The sequence below is a fragment of the Marmota monax genome, unplaced genomic scaffold (assembly GCF_021218885.2).
Source record: "Marmota monax isolate L192 unplaced genomic scaffold, Marmota_monax_Labrador192_F-V1.1 WCK01_AAM20220418_F8-fsc00105, whole genome shotgun sequence".
Taxonomy (NCBI): Eukaryota; Metazoa; Chordata; class Mammalia; order Rodentia; family Sciuridae; genus Marmota; species Marmota monax.
The window spans coordinates 2,590,720-2,600,422 of record NW_026692947.1 but is presented as its reverse complement, the minus strand read 5'-3'; positions in this window follow the sequence as shown (position 1 = coordinate 2,600,422).

Sequence of the window (9,703 nt, the reverse complement as noted above, 5' to 3'; positions counted from 1 at the left end):
CAAAGGCTTTTCATTAAGTTTCCAAGACAGATTCCTGAAGAAGACATAGAACAAAAGTTTGAAACAGGGAGTATGAGGGGGTGGTCAGGGCGGAATGGGGAGGCAAGAATAGCCACAGGGATGGGCTCCACTAAGGACCAGAGTCTGCTGTGCTTTGGCTGCCCAGGTCATTTTGGAAGGGTTGTTTCGGTTCTTGATTCCAATTGGGAGGGGAAATGTCAAAATAGAAGGAGAATAGAGGAGGGCCACCTGCAGGAGAAGAATACTTTAAAGCTTGAGAATACTTACCCCAGAGAGGTGAGTAGGTGCCAAGCACCATATTGTGTACTTAAAGGACTATCAGGGAAAGTGGGTATCAGACTTATTCTCTAAAGCTCTAAGGACCCCCCAAAGCTCTAAGGACCCCCCTGGGGTCAGTGGTGATGGGTACAGTAACGCAGATGGCAGTGCACAGAAATGAGTTGCTCTCCTACATTTTGAACTTTATGGATCATAAGGGAGGGAAGCTTGGTGACCCCCTAAGATAGTGAGCCCCATCAGGGTTCTGCTTCATTTATGTGTAAGCAAATGATCAACCTGTAGTGTTGCTAATGATAAAAGCAATAGTGGTGCTAGCACGTATTGAATACTTGTCAGTACAGGCACGTGCTCTAATCTGCACAACACTGAGAAGGGGTATGATGAGCTTCTTAGCCCTACTTTACAGATGAGAAAGTTCAGGCCACAAGATGAGGTAACCCACCCAAGATCCCATACCTTAGACTGGAACCCAAGGCTGACACTCTAGTCTTGGTGCAAAGTGAGGCCAGACCATGCTGAGGGTCTTACAACCCTACAACCTATAACTACAGCACCTAAAGTCTGTCTGGCAGGCCATCCCTGGCTGTGTGGATGAAGAGGGAGGCTCTCTGTGGTTTGGGCAGGAATGGTGGTTCATACTCTTGGTGACCTCACTGTGGATGCTTTTGCTTGGCCGTGGGGTCAATGGGAGGGCTCGTGAGCAGGGGTGTTCCACTGGCTATTTGGAAAGGGCCTCTCTGGAGAAGTGGGCTAGGGATCTCCAGGAGTATCTCAGTATCTCAGCTCCTCCTCTCCTTTGTTCTCAACCCTCTGGGGACTCAGGGCTTTTGGAAGCTCCAGAGGAACTTCTTTCATGTCTCTAGAAACTTCTAGATTGCATCCTCAGCACACTCAGCTTGCAGGTGCCTCCCTGGCCCCAGCTCTGTACCTCATGAGAGGCACAGAAAGAGTGACTGCCAGGTGCCTCAGCATGGTAGGTAGCAGGATTCAAGCCATCTTGTTTGGGGGCCAGCTGTTCTGATGAACTGCTTCCTCAAGTCACAGCCTCTGCTGACTGAGAGTCCTGCTGGCCAAGGTGACAGGTTTCTCAAAGTGTCTTCATTATGCCTGACATAACAGGCCCAAATACATTTTTCTTTGGAATGAATGAGTGGTCATTCTTCCTGTAGAACTGCCTCCTTTGTAAATGCTCTCCCTGGCCTCTGAAGGCTTTGGGTGCTTCTCTGACCCCAAGTTGCATGGCTTTGGGGGGGTGGGGCACATCTTAGTGTAACCTTTGAAGATAAAGCTGACATTGCTGCTCTGCTTTTTGAGAAAGGACATTGGCCTCAGAGGTTTGAGCCAGGAACTATCCTGAGAATAACCATGTGCAAAGTCCCAGAGGGCCATACATGGGTGGCTTCACATTGTGAAAATCATTATGAAAATATACCCCAAATATTTCCCCAAATTATGATTTTAACTTTTATGTTTTTGGCAGTCTGCAGTCTGTCCCCCATCCCCAGATGAGAGCCTTGACCATGGAGATCTTTTCCTCAGCTCTGGTTCCCCACAAGGCTGGCACTTTGCTATTGAGAGCTCAGACCTGTGCCGTCTCCTGTCTTAGGCCGCAGGTACAGCCATGGTCTGTAGCGGGGTGGAAGGGTAAAGCAGTGGGGAAGTGAAAGCTAAAGTCAGAGTTGTGGGGTGAATCCACATCCTACTTGTTCATGATTCTTGCTGTCTAGATCTGACTCAGTTAAGCAAAGCAGTAGTTTGTTCTGGGGTAGGAAGACTCCATTTTTAAGGCACATGGCACTAAACTTGTGTGGTCACACAGAGGTCAGCACAGCCCATGAGTCATCAGTTGACCATGTTCTGTGTCTTCTAGAGATGTCTCCTCATGCCTGTGACAGTAGCAAAATCTAAAGGCACCACCAGTCTGTGCCTGGAGGGCATGTGGTCAAGACCCTTGTGACCTGGCCATGACAGGCCTGAGGCACTGGCTATAGTTCCGCTGTTAAGGAATGGGGTGCAGATTTCTGCTGTCTGACTCACGTGGCCCAGCCATACACCATCTCAGGAAATTATTTCCATTTGTTGACAGGGCCAGGATTTTAAGAGAAGCCAAGAGGCGCCTTGGGTTACTCCCTGAGTCCCAAGGAGACTTCATGCCCCTACATTTGGGGAGTACCAGAAGCCCCTGAACCAGGGGCTGTGGCCAGTGGCTAGTGGAGTGACCCTGGCCCATCATCAAAAAAGTAGGTGCCAGTCCCATTTCCAGGAAGGGTTATGCTTGAGGCGCAGTGGTGAGCCCTCTTGGGGTAGGAGCTTAGATTTAATCATCAGTAGCCGAGGACAAGATAGAGACATTGGCTTCTTTCACTTTCCCAAGAGGTGATGGGAGCCAGCCCGGGCAGGACACTTTGGAGCCTAGATTTTTGGCCCAAGAGACAGACTGACTCAATCTGTCCAGGAGAAAGCATCTGTTTACAAGCAGGGCACAGTAGTCATGATATCTCTATCCTCCCAATCCTGACTGTCCCTCTGAAGGGACCCCCTTGGGCATGTTCCACAAGGGACTCTGGGATTCACCTCCATCTGTACCTGACATGGCCTTCACTAGCCATCACACTGAGTTTGGAGGCAATTCTGCATTCTCTGGGCCTGTGAATGCCAGGCCACTTACTGTCTGCCGCCTGACGCCAGCTCCCCGTTTGTGGACAAATTCTGTGTCCGTGTCTGCATCTCACCTCTGCCAGGACCTACCCTCCAGCACAGCCTGTCCCTAGCCTTTGTCTCTTGGACTTTCACTTGGCACCTGAAGCGGCATTGTGTCCTTGGAGTGTTTGTTGTCACCACTGTTTTGCTTTAGCTTAGTGATCTGAGGGAAGTGCCATAGTCCCTAGGGTTGTGGATTTGATGGGAAAGTCTTCTCAGTGGCTCTGAGATAATTCCTCCAGGAGGCTGACCACATGGTGGTCATCACTGTTGATCTGGGCTGTTAATGACGTTGGTCCTTGAGGAACTGGTCCCTCCCCGATGAATGTTGCCAGACTTCTAATCTAGAAGAATCATATACCTATCCCCAGCTCACCCAGCACACCTTCAGATTTTCTTACTCTTTGTGATTATGTATATTTATAGATTCTATGTTTTTGTTTCTTCTTGAAGTTTCCCAAGATTAGAAATTCATCTCTTCCTACCAGGTATTGAGCTGTCCCAATAACTACGTTTTTACTTGTCTTCTCTGCCTTCTTTTCTCCAAGACCCTCATCCTTCTGGGACAGCCACCTGAATACTTGGTCTTGTCTGCTTACTCTGACATAAGTAGTTATTGACAGACAACATGGTTGTGGCTGGTTAGTGCCTGAATAGAATACCTGAGAATGCTAGGCACCATACATCTTTCAAGGTATTAATAGGCTAAGCTTTTTCTTATACTGAGTTCAGAATCTTCATCATCATTATTGTCCTGGCTTAATTGAGCACTTAACCTTGAGTTGGGCTTTGTGCTTAATGTTTCTGTATCTTATAATTATCTTCTCCAGGAAAACTCCTGTGAAATATGGATGAAGCTGAAGCTTAAAGCTTAGATAGGTTAAATAAGTTGTTCAGGTTTCTATAACTGGTGAAAAAGCTACACAGGAATTTAGAATCAGATCTGTTTCATTTGAGCAGGGTTTGCTTTTTATTCCCCCTGGTGTTGGGGATTGAATTCAGGGTCTTGCACATGCTAGGATAATACTCTACTACTGAGCCACATCCACATCCTGTCTCATTTGACAGTTTTTTTTTTTTTTTTTTTGTAGTTGTACATGGACGGAATGCCTTTATTTTATTTGTATATGGTGCTAAGGATCAAACCTAGTGCCTCGCACATGCTAGGCAAGCGCTCTGCCACTGAGCCCCAGCCCTCATTTGACAGTTTTTAACTGCTTTATGTACTTTGTTCAGTAGCATGCATTTAAAAAATGTTTTTGTGAAATGCTGAGATTGCTCAACAGATCAGCTGGCCCATAGCATCACTGGTGATGACGACGATGACTACGACGATGATGATGGTGGATAGCACCAACATTTCTTGATACCTACAGTGCTAGCTTGTATAAATGATATGTATCAATATCCCATTTAATCTTAATTAGCTTAGTGAGAATGACCATTATCCCCTTTGTGCAGATCAAGAAACTGAGACTTAGAATGGGCAAGGTGACTTGTCATGGGTTGAACAGCTTAATAGTATAAGTTGGAGATTTGGGTGTAGGTTACCTCTTGAACTATAAGAACCTGTGCTCTTGCTCCCCATGAGGCTGCCTACAAAAATAAGACTCATTATTCCTTTCTTCCTATTGTCTTCTTCCTTTGCTTGTGATGCTTTTGTCTGTTCCTGATCCTCCTATTCTTCCTAAGACCCCTTTTCAGCCTGTGCCTGTCCACGTGGAGCTTACATCACACGGTGGCTTTTCAGTGATCCCTACAGCAAGAATAGATATATTTGTCTTTCTTATTTATGACCAAAGCAAGGGAACAGGAAGCCCAGAAACAGATCTGTATGTATCAGGATTTCGGATTTATGACAGAGGGCACTGCTGAGCAGTGGGGAATGGATGATCAGTTTAATAAATAGTGCTGGTTCAACAGGATATCTACAAGGAAAAAAAAAAGTATCTTGATCCTATCTTGATCCTTGAATTTATGAAAATAAATTCCAACAAGATCAATCTAAAGAAGAAAATTAAAATTGCATGTATAAGATAACAGTATCTTCATAACCTTGGGGGTAGCCATTCAGTTCCTAAAGAAGACACAGAAAGTATTCACCATAAAGGAAAAGCTTGAAAAATTGGGTGACGTTAAAATGAGATACTTCTGGTTGATCATCAAGACATCAGTAAAAGTGAGCCAAAGCAGGGAGCATGGAGAAGGTAGATGCAGTACCCATAACTAGCAAGCGGAAGCATATCCAGACTACATAAAGAACGCCAACAAATCCATAAGAGCCCTTCCCCACAAGGCAGGCAAAAGAATGCTTCGTACTTAGGAATTGTGCTGGTAAACAGTTTCCTTCTCCCGGTTCCAGGTTTTAATCAGTGTGTCCTGGATCATTGGCACAACCTGGTGGCTGGCCTTGGGAACTGTCTCACCCAGGGCTCTTGTCATTTCCTTTTTGTGTGCGGCCTTTCCTGTGTGTTGCTTCACTCAGCTCTTGATTCTGCCCCACGTACCTCCTTTCTCATGAACGCATATGCCTGTTCCTCTTTTCCTTTGGCTTGTTAACTTTTGATCAGCTATTTTAAGAATATTTCTCTCTGGCTTTTTTTTTTTTCCCCCTTCCTTTTTCATTTCCCTTTTTGTACCTTCTCGTTGAGCCCAAAACCTTGTGGTTGTAAAAGCTGTCCTAAAATATCTCAGAGACTTTGGGGGAGTAGACTTGTGCTGTGGGACTCCAGAGACAGAACAAGAACCTGAACAGGCTGGTGTTTACCCATAGAGAGTTTTCTTCTTTGCTGTACTCAAGAAGTAGGGTAGGAGATCCTGGAGGAAGTCGAGTCTAGGCAGTGACTTGGGCTAGTGTTGTTTATGGAGGGCCTTATGCCTCGCATAGGCAGGTGGATTATGATAATCCCTTCCATTCTTATCACCAAAGCCCTTGACAGACCCTTCGTGCATGTCCAGAGCAACAGCACTCAGCTGGGGGAAAGCCAAGTTCCTCTGCACTTCTGGCAGGTCAAGGTGGGGCACAGATAGTAGTACTTTAATTGTAGCATGCATACTTAAAAATGATTCCAGCACACTCTCCATCTGCAGCCCTCTGCAACAGGCCAGTTAAAAACCATTGACCTGAAGGTTTAGGTCCTCCTCATTTTCCTCTGTGCCGTTCTTTTCGTCAAATAGCAGCCCCTGGGAGGTCAGGTTTTTCTGTGTGGGTAATTCTTCTTTGTTTATTTTGTTGAATTCCTTACTCTGACAGTACTTGTCCCCTCCACCCCCCCAACACCCTGCTTTCATTGCAAATGTATTATATTTTGGACCTAGAGAACAAACTGGAAACCCTGTAGGTATGTTTTGACTTATAAAAATTTTTGGCCATGTTTTTTAAAAATATTAGGAATTAAATGTGACAGAGCTAAATTTCTCCTTTGTCCTGAAAAACTGGACAGTTTGGACTCTGTGGGTCCCCTTCTCAGAGGGCCTCAAGCAGGCAGAACCTGGGAGGGACTGGCCATTTGGATTGGTGTGTTCTTTCCACTTGGCACATTCTCTTCCCAGTCAGTTTTACTCCTTTAACATCTGACCCCACAAAACACTGGAATTGGTGACTTCTGAAAGGAATAAAATAGACTTTTGTGGAACCTAACCAGTATATTTAATATTTTTTCAATGGAAAAATGCATTCCAGCTTCTAAAATGTGGATTTTTGAAATATCAGCAATGCAAAGTTGGTAATGTTCTTAAGGTACTCAGCTGGCATGTATATCTGAGGTATTGGCCCATGTTCCGTACTTAGGTTCTGTGGTTGGCTTGGCACTTAGTAGGAACTTAATAAATGATTTACCTCAGGGGATTACCATGAGCCAGTGTCTGCCCCCTCCCCAGTGGTGAATAGAAATGCCATCTTGCTGTGGACCTGGGCCTGCCAGTTCCTCCTGAGACCGGATTGCTGCCTGATCTATCTAGAACACCCACTCTAGCTCCAGATATTGCGTAGAATGTGAAATCATTTTCCTGCACAAGCTGCCCTGTCTTGAGAGCTGTGTTTCTTTCACTGAGTAAAGACCCAGTCCCTGTACAGCCAGCCCTAATGAGAAAACGAGAGAACAGGGAGCCCGGCGGGGCACGAAGGCTGCTTTCCTGGCGGATGCCTGCGGAACTGGAGTTCGTGGCTGGTACACAGTGCTTGCATTCCACACCCTGGACTAGGGTGGGTCAAAGTTCAGCGCCTTCCCTTTAAAGGAAAAAAAAAAATACTTTTTTGTCTTTGGCATTATGAAGTTTTGACCCAGATAATTTGGAGGCCATGAGGAAGGCACAGTGTCTGGGGAGTTTGTTGAGTTCCTGAGGCCTGTAGCTGCAGAGAAGCCAGAGAGCAAGTGAGCCCTTTGCCTTGCCTTTTTGAGTTTGCACTGGCTGGGCCTGCCCAGGCCTCTGGGGGAGAATGGAAGGAGCCAGCCCTTCTCCCTGCTCCGGAGTTATCTTTACCCCCTGGAATCAAACACTACATGCAGCACCCTGTAAAAATGCTTCCCTGTAGGCTGCGGCGTGCTTGCTGAGTAAACATCCTCCCATGTTTTTGGAACTAAATTCATTTCTGCTTCCTGGTCATCCCATTCGGGTTTTTCTGTTCTCGGCGCCCTGCAGAATCAGGTTAATAGAAGGAAGACCTAGAATTGGGCAGAGGCGCCTAAAATGGCTGTTTCAATCCTAGTAAAATCGTGGGAAGGGTAACGGGGTTGTGGGAGGAAAAAGATTTAGACAAAAAGTGAAATGAAACAGAGCCTACCCACACAGTGTCGTCATAATGCTTTCCAAGTCACAGTTGGTCCACGCTGCACCCCCGAGATGGGGACGTAGTGTTACTCAGACTTGAGCTCAGGCTTGCTGTGGCTGTACGTGGACCACAGTAGTCTACAAATTCCGTGTCTGTGTGTGTCCCTCCTCTGACCCTGCACTGCTTTCACTCTGTCTCTCATGACTTACTTGCCTCTTCTCTCTCACTGCCACCCACCCGTGACATCTCCATCGCCATGGCAGTGAGCAGCCACGTCATTCACCAAGTTCACGGGGTGATGGGCCAACTCGGTGCCGAGCCTACTTCCCTCTAGTTCTCCCTCCTGAAGGAGGAGGCTCCCTGGCAGAGCTCAGAGCCCTTTGTTTATTTGATCCTGGGCTCTTGGATAAATCAGGAATGTCCTGACATGAACTTAGGCATGTTTTTCTTCCATGGAGAAGGAAACCACGGCAAATGGGATTCACGTAAGCAGAAGACCATTCTGAGGGACTTGCTTTAGTGCCATCAAGGCCACATTCCTTTGGTCATCAGACCAGTAGGTGACTTCTTATTGGCATGCTTTACCCTGGAGCCCAGAAGGTGTGAATTTGAAGCACTTTCCCCCCTGCTGGGAGCTTGGCACATTTGCTCTGGGCTTCTTTTAAAACCATGTAGTACCATGGTTGTCTTCCAAGTGGTCCTTCTTTCTGCCTTGTGAAACCTTGGCCCACAGTAGTTACTTAAGGCTGCTTGGGAAGATTTTCCCAGATGAGCTGACTGCCTTGCCTCTCATTATCATTCATCTTCTTGGAAGTTGCAAGGTTCTGGACATGGTGCGCTTTACCTAGGACCTAAATACATCTTCCCATCTGATCAGGTCTAGGCTCATGATGCAACTGGTTGTCGGAAACCTTTACCATGTCTGCATTCTTTGCATGTAGCAGTATGGGAACCCAGGACTTGCTGTATGTGTGTCTGTGTGTATAGGGTCCAGGGTTTCAGTATATTGAGCTGTTCTTAGAAGTGTTAGTGTTAGGGAGCAGGAAGGTATTGGGCACTATGTGTCTTACTGCAGCAGAGAACTGTCAGTATCCAAAACAACCCCAGTCAATCTCCAGAGCATCAGTGTGAACACCCTCCCTGTAAGAGTTCCCAGGTGTGGATGTCTGGGTATTACCATCGTAGAAGGAGTGGTGGGTGGGCTGGTAGATGGTCATCTTAGTTGGCTGCCCATCCCCGACAGGAGAACCCAGTCATTGGCACCTTCAGGCCAGGCTTGGCTGTCACTCTCTTTTGCTGTTTTTCATGTTGTCGGAAGGATCTTCTTGGGAACAAATGACTCAGCAACCTGAATCTCTGAGACTGTGTGGCCTACGTGCCTTTCGGAGAGTAATTGAATGTATCTTCTTAGGCCCTAAAGTTCTGAGCCCTGAAAAAAATGGAGATCCAGACTGGTTTTATTCTGGATTCTTGAGGTTGCTATTCAATTTGGTTTTCTAAATTCCTGCCTTGATAGAAGGATCTCACTTGTGGGGTAAGCAGACAATGTTTTAATTATGCTTTTTATCCTTAGGAAATTCCAGGGAGAAAAAGGTCCTGGTTTGTGGCCAAAAAAGCAAAACAACAAGAACAAAAATTAGCTGTGGCTATAATTCTGGACTTGTCTGGGGCAGAAGAAGTTTAATGAGATGGTGGTCTCAGGGTGAGGACTATTTTCCCCTGTGGCTGGGAGAAGCCCATATGCCTTAAGAAGAGATGATGCAACCTTTAGCATGGGACAGCCCCGTCTGGGTGCTGGGGGCTGCCACTCCAAGAGTTACGCTAGGTTTGTGGCTGGGAAGTCCTCAGGGAGGGAATGAGCTTACAGGGACAGGGACCTCCATGTCTCAGAACAGCGAGGTACAAGGGGGAAAGGGGCTGAAAAGTGTGGCC